General features: G+C 48.4%; 1 long non-coding RNA gene across 1 annotated transcript; it reads right to left on the reverse strand.

The window, feature by feature from the left end:
- Positions 1 to 13360: 13360 nt before the first annotated feature.
- Positions 13361 to 21238, reverse strand: LOC308546975. Its single transcript, XR_013997424.1, has 3 exons — positions 20964 to 21238; positions 20273 to 20676; positions 13361 to 20162 (listed from the first exon to the last, which is right to left on the reverse strand). It is a non-coding gene; the product is annotated as an uncharacterized lncRNA (long non-coding RNA).
- Positions 21239 to 21362: the final 124 nt, after the last annotated feature.

The following is a 21362-nucleotide window of genomic DNA, read 5'->3' on the forward strand; positions in this document are numbered from 1 at the left end:
CATCACATTTTTTTAAAAATAATTTTTTAGTATCCTCTCTGGCTGCCTGCATAACTCGGATGCTGGGCTGAGAGAGCTGTATTTTTTATCTGTGTCTCGTGTCCGGTGATCTGCTAGACAATGGCGGGTACTTAGTAAATGCGGGATGAATGGACACGAGGAGGAAGAGTTACATGACTTATACTGGGACAGGGCTCAGAGGAAGAGATGAGGGCTGTCCGCGCCTTCGTGTCACAATGTGCAGTGACATGAGCTCATGATGAAGACAAGACAGAGCAGAAGGGCTGGAGGAGGGGCTAGAGCCAGGCTGGGCCCAGGGCACCCCACAGGCTACATGCCCCCCGAGGGATAGGTCAAGTCTGACTGACTCAGACACCAGCTCACAAGCATGAGATATAGGAAACAGCTATTATAATTTTAACAAGCATCTAAGTTTTTAAAAACATCAGGCTTGCAGAGAGGTGGGAAAGGGGACCTGATAACTCTGTGCGGATGCCCAGGGGTCTTATTTGACTGAGAAACTAGCTTCATTCCTTTCAGACTAGCCTCCTCCTTCAAATGGGGACATTTAGGGATCTCACAGTGACTTCCTGGGGCTGGGTCACCCAACTCTGAGGCACGAGGGACAGGACTGGGGACTGAGTTGCTTCACCTGTAAGACCATTGTGGGGTTATGGGAATGGGCATAAGCTTGTGGGCAGGCCCTGTTTTGTTCACCATGGTGTCAGTGACACGGGCTGAATAAGTCAGTAACCAGCACACAGTAGGGTCTTTATTACTGGGCAGCACTGCACTGTGCTGAGCACCCTGAGGTGCTCGGTGAGAACCTGAATGCTGCACCTGGCAGGCCTGTCCTGTAAGGACTTTCCTCAGGGTCATGGTCTCACAGAGGGTGCCCAGCGGAGCCCTGGCGACACCCCTGTGGCTGCTTCGTCACAGGTGAAAATAGTCTCCACCACATACCTCTCGTCCCCTCCACAAGGGGGTCACCTCTGCTCAGGGGGGAGGTAAGAACAGCAATTACTCAGCAACTTCTCCAGAACTGAGTCCCAATGCTGAACTACACTACCTGGCTCGTGGTGAGCCAGGGTTATTGGAAACACCTTCCAAAGTCATTTTTATGAGATTTATTATGCTACTTCTCACTGTGGAGGAATTGGGAACCATATTCTAGTCACAGCTGTTCTGGTTCACAGTTCAGAATCCCTGACATAAACCACTTACTATGTTTTTTAAAATAAAAAATACTAGTCCTCTTAGACCACAGAACATTCTGGAGGTAAGCAGATTCAGTCCTGTTAAATACCAGATAAAACACACCATTTTATTTACATCTTTGGGCAAGTTTTCCAAAGAGTCTAATTTACTAAAGCAATTTACAGACTGAATTACGGATGGAAAAAGTCTCAGAGCTTAACAGCAATGACAGTGGCTTCCTCCTTCCAACTCCCTTCCCAGCCTCAAAATCATCTGCTAGAAGTGGAAATGGAAGTTTGGTTTAAAGGGTTAACAGTTCAACTAGACAGGATCAAACAATCATATTTCAAAAAAGGAAAAATAACCCAAACTGGTAAGTAATTGTCAAGTTCTGCCCTATGGGCGTAATCAACACTTAATTTTTAGGAAATTGGGCTGTAAAATTCTTTTGAATGAACTGCCCACTTCCCAATGGCCAAGACTGCTTTAGATTGAATATATATATATTTTAACTTCACTGGTTCTCTTTTGATTTTGCTAACAGAAGTCATCGTGAGGGGGTGGGCTAGTGAATGGGGTGGGGTGCCCAGCCGCCTGGCCTGTGTGACCTCAAGCAGATCATGTCACCAGCTTGTGCCTCCCTCTCCTCACCTAAAGGTGGGAATTGAAACAGCAGTTACCCCCGGAGGGCCGTGGGGCTTAAATGAAACATTGCACTCAAGATTCAATAAAAGCAGTCATCATCATTTCATGTCCCAAGCAGTCCTGTAAATCTTAGCTCTTTGTGAGAAAGAGCAAAAGAACAGGACATGCTGTAACTTAAGTTTAAACCTTTTAAAAGGAGAGTGGGAATCATCCTGGACTCCCTTCACGCATCACAAACCCAGTCATTTGCGGGTCTGGTGAATTCTGACACAAATAGTCTGGAATTTAGAGGTTTCCTTGTGTCTGCATTTCTGTCCCAACTCGCCCCAGAGCAGGTCACCCCCGGAGCATGTCATCCCCCAAGCACCCAGCCTCTTCCAGGAACTCCTGCCTCTCACATGCCCTTCTCCTGTTCACACAACAGCCAGAGTAGGAGTAGGAGCGGTGATCCCAACACACAGGGTCCCACCCTCTTCCCTGCTCACAAATGGTCAGTGGCCATGAGATTTTCAGGCTGAACAAACCTGTGTCCTTGGCTCTCAAGGCTCTGCAGAGTCTCGTTTGATCTCTTATGCGTGTGTGCCCACACACTCCTATACATGTACACACACTCTTGTGTATACACACGCTTACATGCGCACACATGCATGTGTGCACACACTCAGAGACTGTGAGTGAACCGAAGCCGGAGCAGCTGAGTGTCTCAGGAATGCTCAGTGCCGGGAGCAGGCAGACCTGAGTGGTGCAGGCGGCTGGAGCAGGTGCTGGTGCTCTGTCCAGACTCCCTGCGCCATGTACCTAGCCCCAGGTGTCGGCTGCTGATAGACTTTCTCTGCGAGGCTGATGGGGCCACCTCGCCTGGAGATGTCTGTTATGGACCTGGTCCCTCTGTGGGTGTCACTCATATCCAGGGACTGACTTACGTGGGCGCACACTAGCCAAGCCCCTTCACCTCTGCAATGAGACTCACACCCCTGTGGTCAGGAGATCCGGCTGACAAGAGACTTCTCCATAAGCCATAGCTCCAACTCCTGTGCTACCATGAATTTCTCACCCCCTGACCGGTTTCTCCCAAGAGCGTTCTCTCTGTAAATCATTCGCACACATGTTCTTTTCAGATGCTGTTTCTAGGGAAGCCCGTCTAAGACAACATACAAGCCTCGTTTTCAGGAAGTGTTACGAGACTAACAGCCGGTGCCAGACTAGCAGATGACTGGATACCGAGCCTCAGATTTCTGGGCAAGAAGCTCATTTCAGACTGTGGCGGAGACTGGAACGGGGGGACAGTGGACAGATGTGGCGTGGGAAGCATGCCCACCGAGATGAGTAGAGGAATGCAAGCTCTGGGTGCACCCCAAGTTCAAGGCAGCCCACACCCTGTGGCCAAGCCACAAGTTAACTCTGCAGGTTGGAAGTGTGAACGGGACAAAAAAGCCTCTGTGTGTGGGTGGACTGCCTTCACAAGACCAATTCCATATTTGGGTTGAGAAGGCTTTGTTATCTTTTCTAAAGAAAACATCCCACCCTCATAATTTCTCTGCATTCAGCCAGGCCACGCTTTACCTCAGGGGGACAGCAGCCCAGTTACAGGTTTCCAGTGAGGACACCAAGTACACAGTTGTGCAGTGAATGGATGGGCCCTAACATCCCAGGGTCGGCTGTGTTCCTCTGAGGAGCCCAGAGCCTTAGGACACTGTCACATTCACAGAGCCTCTGAATCCACGACAGAGGCTGTCTGCAGACAGATGACAACCATCTCTTTCTAAAGGACATGGTGAGGATTCAGTTATTTCCTAAAATGCTTTGGGATAAAAATTCCTTTATAAGAATTAACTAAGAATATCATACATTGTGCAGGCCACTAATTTGTATTCTGAAGTTGAATGGACTTGTTTTTTAATTGCTGTAAAGAGCAGTTACCGGAGCTGACATCCCAATCCCTTCCTGCACTAGGCAAGTTTACTTTGCAGTTGCAAACCCGGGCTTTGTGTGCAGTCCCTGAGACAGGGGAGGCTGGTTGGGCACCATGGGCTCAGCGGCTACCTGCTTGGGGCTCACCCCAGACTGCAGACATATCCTGAAAGCATTAAAAATACATGTAATGTAGCAGAGTTCATAATCTCACTCCATTATCCACCAGCTAGGCGACTTGGGAAATCAGTAAACCCTCTGGGCCGCTGTTTTCTCGTGTGTTGAGTAACGGGACACGTCGCGTGGGAGTAGAGCGCACAGCTCAGGTGTAGACCTAGCCGTGTGCAGATACGCTTAGTTAGTGCCCAGTCCTTGCTGGTGTAACTAGTAAGTTGAACAGTCACAACTACTGAGTGTGTAACTAAAATACTTGACCCTTGTCTCCTGTTATCCCCTTCAAACGCACGTGTTCAGGGGCAGAATTAATTTCCTGCCGCTGCATGGAACCCTGGCAAGCCTTGTAATGTTCCGCTTATTTGTTCTCGGGTCCCTAAGTCACAGCACAGTGTCCATTCTGCAACTAGTCCATTTCTGGACTGATTGCTCTGACAGTAAGCCCTCATTCCCACAGAGCACAGTTGTGGCCAGGCTGCTTGCTTTTGGCACATGGACCTGGCCTTCCAGCCAAGAAACTGGCCGTCTGGACTTTGGCCTTGGTCTCCAGGCCTGGAATCTGGCCCACAGGCTGGAATGAGGCCCTCCCTGCCCCATGCACTGAATGTGGCCCTCAGTGTGGACATGAGCCCTCATGGTGTAGGAAGTTGCTGCCCTCTGCAGGGACAGTACTTGGAGGTCCAGGCACAGACCCGTGTTTCTCTTATAGACGACGTTACGTGAATAAGCCAAAGATGGCTCCTGTGTGCTGACCCCTAAGTTGTTTAACCCCTTGCTGCAGGCTGAGAACCTTGGCTCAAAAGCCCAACAGCCTCACAACGAAATAGTTACATATTCAAAACTAACTCCCTCCCCAAAGCTATTTAGACCCTACTTGCTTTGCATACCTTGTGCAACTATACTCCGTATGTCCTGGCCACCCAGCAGACAAGCCGGGGTTATGACTCCGAGCTGCTGCTGCCCTTTGGAGCTCTGTGACCCAGAGACCCCACCACACTGCCGAGGGTCATCCCCTCAGCACACAAGCCTCCCCTTCCATCTCCCTCTCCCCTGGGTGCCAGCCTACTCTGCAGCCCTGTCCCAGAATTGCACAAAGGAGCCTGCTATATGTCACTACCTCTCGTGGTCTTACTGATTTCCTTGCTCAGTCTCAAACCCCATAAACTAACCCCTGATGTGCTGTCACTCTAACACAGGGAGGCGGTCTCCCAGGCCTGGACCCTGGCACCCAGGCATGGGATCTCAATCTGCAAGCAGGAACCTGGCCCTGCAACTGTGGGACCTGTCACTTCATGTGGGACTCCACAAGGGGAATGTGAGCCTCCAAGCGTGAACTTGGCCCTGTGTGCAGGTAACTGACACTCGGTGTATGAGATCTATACTTTTGGGGTCGTTAGGTCTTGCAGATGTGAATCCTCCCTTTCCAGGCATGAAACCTATTTCTCTGTAGAGACCTGGCCCTACAGGCAGAGAACCTGTCCTCTTAGCAAGCACACTGACCTCCAGGTGGTCAACATGGGGATACCTGTTTCTGGATTGTTAGATTTCAGTGGTGTTCACTTTAATTTTGTTTTCTTGTACTTGTGTTATGTTTCTCTGCAGTCATTCTGTAACAGAAAAGAAGGACTTTTCACAGGGAAAGGAATGCTTTCTTTTATCAGGAAAACAGGCTTATATAACAGGCCCTGGCTCCTAACTCAATCCTTGAAGGAAGTGCCGGGCCTGACTGTCCTTGTTCATCCCTGTGGCGTGTATGCCACCTTCTGGTCTAAATATAACCCAGCTATGGGAACGTCTAGCAACTAAATGTTACTCAGAAACTTTATGCACCCTGTTTGTGATTCAAATATCTGTAAAAATTTAAGCCAGCAAACTAAAAATTTATGATCAGATAAATCAAGTTCAATGCAGCAAGAAGAGAGCATTGGAAAAGCTTCTCAAAAAGTAACTTCGGAGATAGATTGTAACACTATATTCTTAAATAAATCTCCATCAGCCTAAAATACAGTATTCATGCTATTCTAAATATTGATTTAGACACATTATAGAAAAACCATAGCATTTGGAATTTTATAAAGCTGGGTTTGAACACCTCTGCCAAGGGCACATTACCTAATCTTTATAAACTCACTCAACTTCTCATTTACCTCCTTTCATCCCTATTAAATGAAGACAATGCCTGCCTTTCTCAACTGCTTCTGAGCTTCTCCCTCATTTCTGAATTTCTATTGTAGTTTATAAGTATTGGCGCCCATGCCAAGTTGGCTGAACAACCCAGACACCTGGGCAGTGAACCTGAGCACCATGCACGACAATCAGATCCTGATGCAAGGGCCAAGGACAGTAAGTACTAGACAAGAGGCGGAAAACCTGTTGGGCAGAAGGCTCCACAGAGAGAAGTGGGTAAAGAAGAAATGAAGTGAAGGGTTGTATCTCCTCCGAACTCTTCCATCCGTTTGTCCCTTTAGAGCAAGGGTGAGGTCTTTATTTTTAATTTTTATTCCTTTTATGTCACAGTTGACATTCTACTAAAAAGACAACAAGGAATACAGAGTCTGAGCAGTCTTTGTCTGAATGGGGTGATGATTTCTGAAACTACTGAAATAGCAGTGACGAGAGCTATACCATTATCTGAGTCTCTTAGGCTTGCATCCTATTTTTCTTGATGAAAACCAAAATATTATCATAATAGGACTTTAAAAATAAGTAACTGCTGTGGGGAATGACAGTAATATCTCAACACCTCAAACGATCGGTGAGGAGGAACAGCAAGGTGCTGTCAAAGGCAGATGCTCATACAGTTAAGTGTCTTGGCAAACGAGGTTCTGTGGCTGAGAAGCCTGTCCTGCAAAATTTGAAAACTAAGAGAGAAAGGACTTCTTTATTACCTGTATTCTCACCACGGTACAGATGCTTATTATTTCTGGACAAGGGAATAAATGACAATTCAGTTGAATGTCTTAGATTGCTACATAGCTGGATAGTAATATACTCAACGAGTAATGTTACATGGGCTGAAACACTTTAGAAAAGTTAAAATTACAGGAAGTCCTTGACAAGGCACCAGAATGATAAACCCCGGGCAGTACTTTTCAGATTTTAAGAGTATATATCAATCACTTCAAGATCTTGTTGAAATTATTCATTTGATATGGAGGGAGGCTGGGCAAGTCCCAGGAGATGAAACTACTGTTGGTCTGTGGGCCACATGTTGAGAAGCAAGACTCTGGTCCCCCTGGAGTCGGGTACCTTCCTTTCCAGAGTCCTTCACGAAGATGTCAGGGGAAGAATATCAAGAGCTGAGGGCCAGACGGGGTAGCCAGAGAGATTTAGTTTACAGTTCATGGTGTTCCAGCCAAAAGATGTCCATGCGACGTCTCCCCCGGCTGACCCTTTCCTTCCTGTCCCTCCTCACGCCTCTGCACTGTAATCTTCGTCCAGAGCTCTGCTCCACTTTCACGTGGTTCTGTCTGGCTGGAGGGACCCACCACCGTGGGCTCCATGAAGGACTAATTCTTGCAAGACAAGTCCTTCCACAGGTACCTGTGAATTACTCACAACTGTTGCTGCTTCGGATTTCCTCTCATTTTCACTGTATTGACAGATTCTGAATCATAGCGTGTTATCAGCAGGTGCTTTTAGCAGATGTTAGCAGATAACATCGCTTTTTGCCTAAATAAGAAATTACTCACCCAGCCGGCGTGGCTCAGTGGTTGAGCGTGGACCTATGAACCAGGAGGTCACAGTAGGGACACATGCCTGAGTTGTGGGCTCGATCCCACATAGGGCATTCAGGAGGCAGCCGATCGATGTTTCTCTCCCCCCCCCCTTCCTGTCTAAAAGGAATAAAAATGTATTTAAAAAACAAACAACAGACAAAACAAAACAGAAATGACTCCCCTCTGTGTGAGCAAAGGGAGGGATAATATACATATACTTTCTCTGAATTTGGAAAGACTGGCTTCTGAAAACGTCATTTGGAAAACCATCACCCATCAAAACCCAAACACACGCTGCTCACACAGGCTCCCTCATTTCCACTTTTAAATATTCTGGCGAAATCAAACTGCCTCTTAGGAAAGGGCCTTTTGTGGGGAATTGGCAAAGGTCCTCTACACGAGGTATGTTCTCCTCCGGCTTAAGTCTCTGTTGATTAGATATTTCTTTACCAGCTTTCCTGTTCATATTCTAATTAGTTTATCCTATAGACAACATCTGAGAACTGGGCAGGGGAAGGAGGCATCTTTCTTTGTCATTTACACAGCACAGAGTTTACACTGAGACCCTCACTGCTTTAAGTTTCCTGCTAATCACACATTTTCGAAAACACGCCACACCACGCCATGCCACGCCACGCCACGTCACACGAGACCGCACCATCCAAGAGAGGGAATCATTTATTTACCTCTAGGTGTGTGGTTCATGGAAACTGCATAATTTCCCGGAAAGAAACGCTATGATCTGCCACTCTCTGGCCCTCTGACTCTCTGAACGCATCGGAAAGATAATAGGGAACATCAAGAACACTTTAATCTTGTGGGATATTTCTCAGTCAGAAACAGAACGCTCAGCATGATGGGACAGAGCCTCTAGAAGATCAGCCTGTACTCTGCCCATTCAGCGCAGCCTTGCTCTCCAGCTCCTTCCACGCCTGCCAGCTCTCTGATGGTGATGAATCCCGTGCTCACCCTTTTTCTTTTCTCATGAACTTTCTGCTGCTCGGGCTCACCTAGCCATGACTGATCTCCACAGCGATGATCTGAGCGAGAGCCATTCGCTTAAAAGTCACCAATCGTGCAGACAGTTCCATCTACCTTAGCTTCTCTCCCAGGGTGGGTGGGTGCGTGTGGGCGCGGGGCAAGATTTTGACTTTTTCATGACGTGTACCTTTTATCCAGTCCATAAAAATCTTTGGAAATGATCAAAGCAGAACACGATGTTCTACTTAGGACTGTAGTTGTAAATAGAGATGCGTAGGACCTGACATTGAGACAGAGAGAATTCGGATGTTGTGGTTTTAGGATCAGTTTGGCTACCAGACAAGACAGGGCTCTGAGGTTCTCTAACTCCTCAGAGGATAGAAACTACAGCATATGTCCTGACAGGACCTGTGTATAAAATTCAGAGTGACACTGACATCTGCCATTGCTAATATGCTGACATTCACATCTCCATTACCCTCCTCAATAAGAGGACAGCAAAGCTCCCGGTCCATGGAGCCCGCAAAATTTCTGTTACCTCTCACCTGAAGGCCTTATGCTTGTTTTAGGCTCGGCTATCTCCAGAGGGCGTGATCCTGGGGGATTCAGGAGGTGGGTAGACAGGACAGGACAGGTACATCTCCAGGGTCCGAGGCCGAGAGTCAGTGGCATTGCTTTAAATCCTTGGATACACAGTAGCCCCTTCCACAGCACCTGGGGGCTTAGCCACTCCCAGAACCTGCTTCTAAAAGGGAGGTTTTCTATGTACAAACTTCCTGCCACCCGATTAAAATGATAGTGCAGTTGGAAAGTGTAACTGGAACTAATTCTACAACCTCCCTTCTTTATATATGCTGAACAATTTCAAATTATACTTCAAAACATGAGCACCCTTCATATTGAGAAATCACGTCTTACGAGACTGAAAACCAAAGCTGTGTCTATGAAATACCACTTACAGAGCCTCGTAGCCATTCTGTCAAAAGGCCCAGCGTGAGGTGTGGACACCAAGCACCTGGGTTCCAATCCCGGTTCCATCACTTCGTAGCACTGACACTTTGGGCAAATTACTACACGAATAGTCTTTATCTGTGTGTGTTAGGACAACTCTTTTAATTAAAAACTGCCTCGCCCAGCAGGGCATGGCTCAGCGGTTGAGCATTGGCCTAGGATCCAGATCAGTATCAGGGCACATGCCTGGGCTGTGGGCTGCAGCCCATCAATGACTCTCTCATCATTGATGTTTCTAACTCTCTCCCCTCTCCCTTCCTCTCTCTCTGAAGTCAATAAAGATATATTTTTAAAAAACCACAAAAAACTACCTCAACTTCAAACACCTTACTTTTTCTTAAGTATGTGTGATGCTGTGTTGAGGGAAGAACCAATAATGGAAAAAAGCTTCTATAATTAAAACATGGAAGACGGTTGTCAAGGTGCTCAGAGCAGGGTTTGCAGAACTTGTTACTCACATATTTTTTAAAGGGCTTGCGGAATGCAAAACAGAGAGCCGTCTTCTGAAAGTTACTCAAGGTATCTGAGGAGCTTGTGGAATTTCCAAAACATACACAACAGCACAGACTAAATACCTTGGAAGGACTCAGGAGCTGCTGATTACTCAGCTCCTCACCCCCAGGGTTCAGCGGATTACCTACCCCACTCCCCACCTGCAGCTCCCCACCTGTGGAGACCAGGGTGCTGGGCAAAGTGGAAATTCCCCATGGTTTCTCCACTCCAAGGAAACCCTTTGGGCGCTTCCCCCTAAAGAGTTCCTAGATGTGAACCTGCTCCAGCATTTCTCAGGTGCTACCTATGGGCCACCTGTGTCAGAATCACCTGAACTGTTCTTCCAAAGGCAGACCCTGGTCCCTGTCCCAGCCCTACTGAAATAAAGATATCAGAAGGTGGAACCTGGGAATTCGGGTTTTAATTAGTAGCCTGAGTGGTTGATTTAGGCAAATGATCCCAAAGTGTTACAAATTACAAACGAATCCACTTTTCCAGGAAAGCTTGGAACTTCTATTTGAACTCTGCAACGTCATCCCCAAATCTCAGAAAAGCACAGGAAGTTGCTATCGCTTAGCAGAATTTTTTGTTCATTAGAGTAATTTGTGGCCTAATTTTAGTTCCTCAAAGAGCAGAATACAAAAGCCGGCGTTGGTCTTCTGAAGGAAATTGGTGGCATTGCTATCTTTCTCAGCAGAGGTAACGAGCTCATTAAGTAGAATTTAGAAAACTAGCAGCCAGGCAGAAGCAAAGCAACAATCAAGGTTAATGTTTACAATAAATACAGGAATCATGTTGATAGTTAAAATATACATTAGGCAGATTCTGGGTTTATTTGCGAGGCAGCAGACATGGGAACTGGATGGAACGGTCACGCAGGTGAATGCCGTGAGCCTCCTGCGTGCCTCTCCATCCACCCAGCACCACCTGCTCTCCTTGGAGTTCTCTCCAGGGCTTTATTATTCACTGTGTGGTGAACTAAGAATAATAATAGGTTTAATTCTGTAACATAAATACCCACGATGGATTAGAACAAGCAGGATACAACTGTGCTAAGCAGGACTCATCACAGAACTGGGCACAGAGGTGACTCCACCCAGGTCAGCCCTCAGCCAGCGTTCCAGCAGCAAAGGTGAGGTCTCCCTGCGTGTTCGGGTACCCAGGTCCCTCGGGCTGCTCCGCAGACAGAGGGACTGTGGTCCTCCCAGCCCCACGAGCCCACTCCTGGCGTTCAAGCTGGAGTTCCTGGGGAGGTGTCGGGCTCAGCCTGTGGTGGCCCAGGGAGGAGAGGGGTGCCCAGGACCCACCCCACCCCCACCTTGGCTTTACACACCGGACTTTGTCCGCAGACACCACGTAGAGCAGAGTCCTGCTGCTCACAGAGCAGAATGGAAATCACTGTCCATCCAAGTCCGACGGGCTGAGAAACATGAGACCGGGGCCGGAAGTTTCTCCCTGTGGCTGCACTTTCTCTATCTAGCTCCTGTGCTGGTCCTTCTGCCCATCCACCATCTGTTAACCGTCTATGCCAACCCCTCACTGAGTTTAGATAGTTCCTTCCTTACTGCTTTTGGCACAGTCAGATAATCTACCAGAGGGAGATGGTCAGCCTGTTCCCAGTCTCACGTGACTTTCAATTCAAAGGAATGCTTAGCTCTATTTCCTTCGTAGTGACTTTTCATGTTACCCTTTACATACAGAATCATCTCTTTTAAATCCTTTAAGTCAGCCTTTCTGTTCCTCCCCAAAACTCAAAGTTGCACAAAATACACTTGTATTTCCTCAGGAAGTCTCCCGCGGATGACTTAGCCAGGGGAAGATGGGGATTTACTGCACACCGCCTGAGCTCCGCTCGTGGGAGACGTGGCCCCCAGGGCTACCCTCCGTCTCACCCATTCGTTCCCCACCCACTCACTCGTTTCTGAAACACTGACTTCACTGTAACCCAAACACCAGGGGCAGAAATGTACTGCAATGCGATTAAAACCGGGGCTTGGGTCTGAATCCTAACTCTTCTATTCACTAAACACGTGATTGACTCTGGCAGGTCTCCTACGCCTCAGTTTCCTCATCTGTAAAACTGGAATAAAAGCGCCCCAGGGTGATTGTGAGGGTTAAACAAGATAACCTACGTGAAGGGCTTTCGCCCGTGTCAGCTACTTTTAGGGATCTAGAGATAGCACTGTGTTGTCAGCAAGAACTGGACATAGTTGTTTTAATTTCTAAGCTCAATATTAATTTTCTGTTCAGGAGGGCAGCCTACTGGGCCCCACCAGTTTCTCTTCGCTTGCTCTTCTCTGCTGTCTGATGTCACTGCTGGCCCAGGCCAGCCTGTCTTCTCCATCGCTCGAAGCCACAGTCACCCTCAGCTCCCTGCCCAGGTGGACCCGCACCCCTGCTCCGCACAGCCGCGCCTCCTCCCCTCAGGGCAAGACCGCGGGGAGCCTTCTGGGAAGCCACACAGCCCCGCGGCTGCGCCTGCCTCTGCTCCCCTGGCCCGGTCCTCAGGGCCTCTCCAAGTCCTCGCCGCAGCTTCCCACCCACCCGCTCGCTTTCCACTCTTTCCCGAGTCCCCGCCATCTCTCCACTGCCCTCATTCTCAACAGACTTTGCTTTCACACACGGCCCGCCGCCCTGGAAGTCCCAGCTAGGGAGGGCACACGCAGTGCCCTCGAGGAAACGCCTGCACAGAGGTCTGGCGGGTCGGTGGTGGGTGGTAGCAGGTGGGGTGGGACCTCTAGGCTGCTCCCTGCTCCACCTCGGGTGCGGCCTGGGCACCCGCTAGTCAGAAGGGCTCCTGTGTCTAAAGGAGTCCGTCCAGCTTGTACCAGACGTCAAGGTTAGAGGAAGAGGGCCGACCGCAAGAAAAAGTAAACCATTTTCTACGGTGCTTTCAGGTCATCTTCACCTGCTCCAGGCCCTTGGTCCCTCGGCTCTGCGCCACCAGAAGGCAGCCCTCTCTCCTTATTGTCTTTCCGCGGGCACACGGGTGAATGAGGCCGGGAGTTCTCCATCTGTGGGCCCTGCAGCGCCGTCGGAGGTCTCCGCAGGGTGCAGCGGCCAGAGCCTGCCGACCAGCTCACAGCACCGACTGCGCTTGGCAGGGGCTGCCCGGGCGCACTGCGCCAGGACGCCGGCCGTGCTTCCATCGCACAGAACAAGGAACTTCACGTTGCCCTTTCCAACAAGATCATTAACTTATCATTCATTTACCAAAAACCAATACTGCTGAGGTAAGCTATTTATTGAACTTAGTGGCAAAAAAGGCAATTCATTAAAATGCCACACATCTACAGATGTATACATACATTCCAAGTCTATGCCTAATGAATTATCACCACCATATGGCATTTTATGATCACAGTAAATATCTAGGCACTTGAATGTTTCATCACTTTTTTTAAAAAACTTAAGACTAAAACTGAGTACATCAGTGATACCATTTGACCCCCCCACCCCATTGGTGCTCTAGTTTCTCAACATTACTGCAAACATTCCTTAAAATGAATTTAGATTGAGTAAAATGTTAAAGAGTTGGTTTCTTTTTACCTGTGTGTCGTGGGTTGGTAAGAAGGATGTGGGATCTTCAGCAGACCTTCACCTGCAAGTGCACCTAGATGGGACTCCTAGGAAGGGAATCCTGGGATGCCCACCTCTCACCTGACTCACCTGACCCCAGAAACCGCTGCTGCCCAGCTGTCCTCACTTGAGCTGAGACAGGCCCCCCACTGCCCTCTCCTTCCACAATTTACATTTGTAGGGTAAAGTCCTACCTTAAAGTGCAAGTAAGCCTCAAAACCAATTTATTTTTATTAAAGTTGGAAAGGCCAGAAAAGAACAGGATTTTTAAAAAATCTCTCATAAATCCAACATCTAAAGAAGAGCATTTTGGTGAATTTTCATGCATATTTTCAGTATTTATTTCTTAAGTCATTTTATGTGTCAGGATAAGAGTGTGTGGAATAAGGGAATATCATACAAGTTCACCATTGAGAAAAAAATTAGAAGTGAATCAAAATAAAAAAATTAAAACAAACAAGACCCAACAGAGTAAAATATAGGTTGGGGCAAGAAGTGGATCAGATTTTCTCATGACCTATATCACGCTGAAGACAGAGGGGATATTTAAGGTGCCCCTCCCAATAAAAGAACCTAGTAAGGGTCTTAGGTTCCAAAATAAAATTTAGAGGTAACTTATCAATACTAGTTTACCTGTAACAGCAAGAAGGAAATCGTTCTTGAGGGCAGGCTGTGGTCTGTTACACGGACAGGCAATCGAGGGGAATCTCAGTGGCTCATACCTAAGTCTAAACGCAGCCCAAGGAACAAGCTGAACGTGTTCTTTCTCTGGGATCATGAGACCATTTGTTGTTTTAATCTGAGGAGCGGCTCCAGTAAAAATGTAATTTTGAAATAGATCTCTTATTTATGGGTTGTCAAACAGAAAAAAGTTTATTTTATAAACTGGAATGTGAGGAATTATGAACAATTCTTTTACTCTAGAAAATTGCCTTTAAGTAGACTTTTAAAACTAATCCTAAATTGTTTATCTCCACTGGTTAGAAGGGGGTGTTATTTCATTTACTTGTAAGGTAATAAAGATGCAAAAACAGGAGTCCAGATTCATAATTATAATTTCTATTCACATCTATTAAATTTAAAAAAGTTAGGTCAAGTTTTCTCGGTGTGTGCAAACCAAGGAAAAAAAACATTTAACCACAGTATTTTTTTAAAAATACTAAAGTAGTTTTGTTATAAACAGCAGTATTAGTTCCTGTAATTATTGATATTTATTAAACTATTCCCTTTTATTTTGAAAATTTTTGTAGGAATGTTTTCCCAAGGAACATAAATGAACAAAAATCACATTAAAAGTGTTCATATGACTTCTTGCTACTTTTAGTATAATAGGTATTTTTAAAGTATATATAAAATGTTTGCCCCTTTAAGCCCTTCTCTTATACTGAAATAGTATTCCATTTTAACTGATTAGTGGTTATGTTTCCAAGAGTAAAGCTTTCACATTTTTTTCTTTCTAGTATATTCCTCAAGCGGTCAATTATTAACAAACATTTAACTACATCAATTGACATTTTATTTTTAAAAATTCTTTTATAAAGTGAGTTGCCTTAGAAATACAAGGAACCATTTTTTATAAGTTTTATTATATTGCCCAGACAGAATTATCACTATGGGACAAATTGTACACCTGATTTTATTAGATGGTCAAACTTATTTGTCCAACAACTCAACGGGTGAATTTCCTCTTGCCAAGGAGCCTATAATTCTGAAATTTCCTTTTTTTTTGTTTCTTTTATGAATGAATCAGTGTCGTCTATGGAAACCTTCAAAGACCCTTTTCCCAAACAAGCTCAAGCGCAGTTTCGGGGTAGACGTGTCTTCTGGGGCTTCCACTCAACAAGAGCTAATTACACAGATTACTTCCTATTGAATATTTTAACAACTATCTTTAAAAACAGGCATAAATATGTGTACTAGTTAGTGTAAAGGTTAAGCTGATAAAAAACACAGTGGCCTAACTAAGGCAGAAGCTTGCTTCTCTGCCGTCCTGCAGTCTGGCCAGGCCAGGCTGACAGAATGGCTCTGCTCCACTAGGTCACTAAAAGTCCCTGGCACCAGGGTCTCTGCCGTGTCGGCCCAGGATGGGGAAGTGAACAGTGAGGCATTTCCCTTGAAGAAAATGAGTGAGAGTTGCCCAAATCACGTCTACCTGGCCGTTCCCCAGGTGAGAACGTCTTCCTGTGGCAGCTCTGAGCTGCAGGTGAGCCTGAGCAGCAGCATCTCCAGCTGCTGGCGATGGGTCCAGCTGCAATGCCACCTCTACGGAGCACGAGGGATGGAGTGAGGAACCGACAGCATGTGACAACTTTTGAAAACTTTCCCTCCCAATTACATATTTTTAAATCAAACAGATCACTGGCGGAACCACCACACCATGCATCTAATTACAGCATTCACCATCTTCATTCACAGCCTAGAAAACAAATACTAACTTTCCCGATTTTTTAAATTCCTAATTGTACTTGACATTGATGATCTTAAAGGATTAACTTATTTTTCTAAAGATTGGGAGTCGTTGTTATACATTGTTGTTCTCGTATACTTGAAACTCTATTATAGAGCATATCTGTCTTGAGTGACCGACCCTCCGATTTCCATGAGGAAGTGTTTATCTTTGCTTCTTGCCCTCCACCCTTTATTCCGAGACACGGTGATGGAATGAATTACCTGGTAAGGTGGGTGACAGCCAGTGACTTCAGTGAGTCTGCCCTGCAGACTCAAACCTCCCCTCTAGTTGGCTGTTCAAAGGGCTGAACAGGCAGCTCTTTGACCCATCCTGAGACCTTCCCCATCAACCCCATCAGTCATAAAGTTCTGACCTTCACTTCCTGACTCATGTATCTCCCTCAGGTCAGGGCTTAGGTGGTGAGGAGACAGAGTTACTGATTAACCCCCTCTAACTGCCTTAGTGACCAAGTATATTACGATGCTTTATTTCCCACTTGGTTTGTGAGCATAACATAGTGAATCAGAAAAGTTCCTGAAAGGCTGTAGCCAAAGATAATGATAAATGTGTAAAGGAAGCGTAACATTTCTGTCCAAGGGGGAATTTGTTTCCAGTTTGACCCTTCTGGTCAAAAGGAGCAAAATGTATTTACCTACTTTATCCCCACGCCACCCCCTCCCTGTCGCCCCAGGGGCAAGATGCAGAGGCCTCCGCCCAATGCAAGAGTCAGAGGGGAATGGGCCCCAAAAGCAACAGAAGCCAGTGCCTTGTACACACTTAGCAGTGAGGATTAAAGAAAGCAACCTTCTTAGAAATCCCGTTGGCGGAGATTATATTGAAGGAAAAATTCAAAAACTACAAAAATAAAGAAGGGTTTGTACAAGGAGTTGCCCATCTCAACAGCCCTGCAAGAGGAGGGAGCCGCCCAAAACCCACGAAGAGGGTCAGCAGACCCCACACACCTTCCGAAGAACAAAGTTCAAAGTGAGAACAGGACAGACGCAGTTCCTGAGGGACTTTGCTAAGAACGCAACGGTTGCTGGAGACGCTGGAAATTAAATCAAAACCTGTGTTATGCATTCAATGTAATTACGACCACGTGACATACAGACCTCACTTTCCACTTTGTACTTCATCCGCCACAATTTCTCCTTCACGGTGTATCTGCACAGTCCCATGTATTGGAGGGACCTCCTGCAGTTATTAAGAGTCTATTGAGGTTGAAAAGGCACCGCTGATACCTGCAGCCAAGGCTCTGATGCTCAAAGTGAGCACAGCGGGTGAACAGCACCCCTGGAGGGTGCTTCCTCAGGAAGCCTTGATCCTACCCAATGGGCCTCATGTCATGCGTCCCTGAGGTCTGGCTGCCGAATGACCAGGGCTAACCCGCCTCCCCTTCTTTAGCTGTAAAGGTGCAAAGACCTAACCCTGAGACACTGGCAAAAAAGAGATCAGAAACTGAGATTTTTGGTGGCTTTAGATTTTTAGAATTTCATTTGTACTATGAAATGTAATTTTGACATCCTGAGATTCCTTCTCTTTCCCTCATTCCCCATATTCAATCATTCCAAGTCATCTTGATCAACCCTCTAGATATTCTTAAGTCTCTGATTTTTCCATAAATGGACTGAGGCCCGCTGACGTTGCCTTTTGAACGTGTGAAATGAATCTAGCAAGTGGTTCGCCCCAGGTTCTCCTCATAGCTCGAAGGAAACTTTCTAAATCCAGATCTGAGTCTTTCTCAAGCTACAGGAACTGCAGGGACTCCCAACTGACCATGGCAGTGATTTCCAACCTGCGTGCCGCAGAATTTTTAAAACATTCAACACCTGACTATTTAGTGAGGGACACTGACCTCTTTTCCCTTCGACTGTCCAAATAAAAAATGACAACAGCTAGCACAACAGTCGTACAGTGTGAATCAATCAAAATTATACTATTTTGGGGGTTGGATCGGCAAAAACATATTCTTTGGTGTGCCGCAGAACTTTAGTCATTCAGGGGACGAAAGAGGCTGAAAACCACTGGCCTACAGGGTGAAATCCAAACTCTAGGGAAGTGGTTCTGACAGTGAGGTCCCAAGCCAGCCAAATCGGCATCACTTGGGGAATTTGTGAACACTGCACAAATTCTTGCGCTCCTCCACCCCAGCCCTGCAGAACCCGTATCTCTGGGGATGGGGCCCAGTGATCTGTGCTGTATAAAACCCGTCCAGGGGACTCTCACGTGCTCGAGTTTGAAAACACTGCTGGTGATTAACACAGGGTCACGCGATAGTCTCGCATCTGCCCTCAGATTTGCTGTCACTCCCCAAGCACACCCTGTTCTTTCCTACATCTGAGCTTTGTCACTTCCCGTGTCTGAAATGCTGTCCCAGGCCTCTGTGGCCTGGTTAACTCCTACAAGGCACTTTAAATCCTTCTGGAATGAGCAGGATATAAATAAGTGCATACTCACCTTTCAACATCAGCTCGAATATCGCCTCCACTACAGAACTTAAAACTTTCCTCACTCCCAGACAGAGTTCGTCATTTCTGCCTCTGTGCTGTTGTTCTGTGTAACATGCGTGCTATGTGGTTTATGCCTCTCACACTGGAAGACGAGTCCTTGAGGGCAGAGTCTCACCCCCAGTGTGTCCTTTAAAATGCTGGGGTCATAGATATTCCCAGTAATTATGGAGAAACAAGTAACTGTCTCATCTGGTGGTTGAGCAGACAAGCCCATCCACTCCTCCTGTGCTTCTTTTTTTAACTCCTTTCTTTTAACTGGAAATGAACCCTCTTTTTTCTGGGAGGTACCCCTCTTCTTCCTGTTCACCTGAGAGCATACACTGGAAAGGGAGGCACATGAAGCTATAGGGGGGAATGTGACCAGCTGGGTAACTGGGTTAACTCTTCCCCAATGAACCACACAGTCTTGACATAAACCCACATTTTAACAATGTTCTCTAATCATATATTTTTTTTCAGCCTTAATTTATGAGAAGAGTTGAAAAACTCTAAGTACTTAATAATACTGATCAACATATAATTCTGCATACGTGTATCTAAGAACAAAGGAATCTGTTCTGTGGAAATAACAACATTGGTCTCTCATTGGCAGTAGGATATCTGAATTTCTAAACAGAAATTGAAATGGGATATTCTACACTCATTTTCTCCTTAATGTCCCATTTGGTGCGAATTAATAGGATGGCCAGACTATGCCAAATTGTACAGTAACAGGATTGCAACAACTGCAAGGCTTGGCATTTTCACCCACTACCTGTTTTCTAACTGAACCCTGAGATACTATTTTCTACAGAATTGACACTGGAAACATAAATCTTTTGACAATTCTGAACTGGAAGTTACACCTGTAGAGTCAGCCTGTAATTTTCCATAATTAGCTAAACAAACGTAGCTGATACGAGCGGGCGCTTTCCACTAGTCCTTACCTGCCACCTCCGCAAGACCTATGCCTTCTGGGTCAAATACAGAGAAGAGCAGTAGAGGAGAGGAAGACTGGAGGCGTGCTCAGGAAGGTATGTGCTTGGACCGGCGGGCACCTAAGCACAACGATGGCAGATCAAGGCTGGGTGGGTCTGAGCATTTCCCACGACAGCTAACGCTGGACAGGAGGAGCTGCGGGGCACTGGCTATAGTCACGACCAGCTCAGGGTACTGAGAAAGTGCCTCCTTACATACAGCCCAGGAACAGGGCAAAGAGCACTCTGTGGAAGTGGCCACCCCATGGCATCATCTACCGCCCTGGCCCCTGCCCTCAAACCTCTTGGCTCCAGGCCGATGCACCCATCGCACATGCTTGGTAGAGGGGTTATCATTCCCCTTCACAACTATCATTTCCTTTCATTAACTATAACTTCCGTAATTCCGTGAAAGGTAAACTGTAGCGGGACGAGACTGGGAAGGTCCCATTCTAGTCTGTGTGGCCCTGACCAGAGCTCCGGCTCAGGAGGGCAGGGGAGCCCGTGCGGGGACAGCAGCGTCTGGATCCGGGGGCGCCTGGCAGGAGGGAGCCAAGCGCAGCCGTCAGAGCCCAGCCTTGGCTCAGAGCCCCAGGCGCCTGCAGCGGACCGTCCTCCCGCCCAACGCGCGCCAGCGGGTAAAAGCACCTGGCCAACCGGGGGAGGGACCAGAGGTCAAGGGCAGAGGCAGAGCGCGAACAAGGGCCGCCTGCGAGGTCCGAGGTCCCGGGGTCTCCAAAGTAGCCCGATGAGAAGGTCCCCGGGGTCTCCTCCTCTTACATCAGAGGTGACAAAGATCCGCTCAGGTGACAAAACCCTCCCGGCTCAGTAACTTAAACAGCCGAGGTTTACTTCCCGCGGGCTCTAAACACCCACCACGGGGGCAGGCACCGCCCTGCGCGTCCCGGTCCCGGGTCCGGGCGGAGGGGGCGCGGCGTGGCCGCCCGAGGAGACCCGCGGGGAGGCACCCGCGCTCCAACCGCCTTTCCAGACGCACCAGACGCTCGGGTCTCACGTGCCACGACCGTGGGCGGTGTTCCCGGGACCCCCACCTGGAAGGAGAAACGCGGGCGTTAGGTTTCCCTCGGTACCGAGCGCACAGTAAAGGGGCGCCGCGCCCCCCACGCGCCCCCCCGCCCCCCGGCAGCTCCGCCCGCGACCCCCTCCGACCCCTGGTCCCGCCGGCCCGACGCGCCTTCAGCCCCCGTAGCTGCCCCTGTCCCGCGGGCCCGTCACCCCGTCTCGCCCTCGGGCTTCGTTCCCGGCGAGGTCCCCGCCTTCGCGGCCCCTGCGCGCCCGGACCCGCGGGCCCCCGTCCCCGGAGCGTCCCGCCAGGCACCTGGCGGCGGGGAGGGTCCGGGGGAGCGCAGGGGACGCGGGGACCCCGATTCCAGGCCGAGGGCCGGCGCCTCGGTCGCTGCCGACCCTCAGGACCCTCGGAGGCTGTGGGCTCCCCTCGCCTGAAGACGCTGCGCCCGGCGGTTCCGTGCGCGCGGGACGCGGACCGACAGGGCCCGGGGGAGCCGCGCAAGCCCGCCGCCCGCCGAGGCCGCCTCCGCGGGGCCCCGGGGCGCAGAAAAGCCCCGGCTGCCCGGGCGCCGACCCCCGACCCCCGACCCCCACGCCCCGCCCCGCGGCCCCGCGCGCCCAGCGTCCCGAGGAGCCGGCCGTGCGTCGGGGGCGGGGCCAGGGTGCCGCCGGCTCCAGCCCCGCCCCGCCCCCGGCCGGAAAGAGGCGC

The sequence above is a fragment of the Miniopterus schreibersii genome (genome assembly GCF_964146895.1).
Source record: "Miniopterus schreibersii genome assembly, chromosome: 17".
NCBI lineage: Eukaryota > Metazoa > Chordata > Mammalia > Chiroptera > Miniopteridae > Miniopterus > Miniopterus schreibersii.